General features: G+C 40.6%; 1 pseudogene; it reads left to right on the top strand.

Annotated features, from left to right (window-relative positions):
- Positions 1-252: 252 nt before the first annotated feature.
- On the top strand, positions 253-497 carry LOC110580143 (annotated as a pseudogene).
- The last annotated feature ends 264 nt before the right edge of the window (positions 498-761 follow it).

Raw genomic sequence — 761 nt, 5'->3', positions numbered from 1 at the left:
CCAAGTTGGTGAACACATTGATGTACCAGGAGGATGGGGTGCACCCAGAGAGGGCATGGAAGCTCCCCCACCCCAATACCTTATACTGTGCGTCTCTTCCATTTGGCTTTTCTTGAAACATATTCTTTATAATAAACTGATAATACAAGCGGAAACTAGAAGTTTCTGAGAAGAACATTTGAGTTCCTACCAGGGCTTCTTGCAATGAAATACACCAGCAGCTGCACTCACATGCAATCCTATCACACCTTCATGATGTTTCCCTTGGCCAGAAATATACTAAGGATCTCAAGAATAGAAGCATTGAGCAAATTATGGCAAGACAGAACCACATAAAATACTCACTGGATTTTCTCGACAAATATGGTAATGCTGCGCCAGCCAGCAGAACTACTTTCTGTGTTGTTGTGTGGATATTTGGAATCACACAGATTGGAATAGAATGGAACCTGTCCTCCGTTGGTGGAGTCACCACAAAGGAGTGAAAACATCAGTAACCATTATAGTTGTCGTAACACAGAATTGTTTCAAAACCAACTTGTCATCTAAGCAACTCTTACTACTCATGATAGCATAATTGAAGAAATAAAGTACATTTGAAACCTTAAAAAAAAAAAACTAGCAGAAATCTAAGAAATGTAGTCTTGGTTTATCTCCATCTCCCTCTGTATCCCCACACCATATTATGTCTCAGCACACTGTGGGGAGGAAGACATGAAGTTTGCTAGGGTCAACCCACAACACCTCACAAGGAAATGTTT

This window comes from Neomonachus schauinslandi, chromosome 12 (genome assembly GCF_002201575.2).
Source record: "Neomonachus schauinslandi chromosome 12, ASM220157v2, whole genome shotgun sequence".
NCBI lineage: Eukaryota > Metazoa > Chordata > Mammalia > Carnivora > Phocidae > Neomonachus > Neomonachus schauinslandi.
Note: the sequence above shows the minus strand (reverse complement) of the source record. Positions and strands in the feature narration are given on the sequence as shown.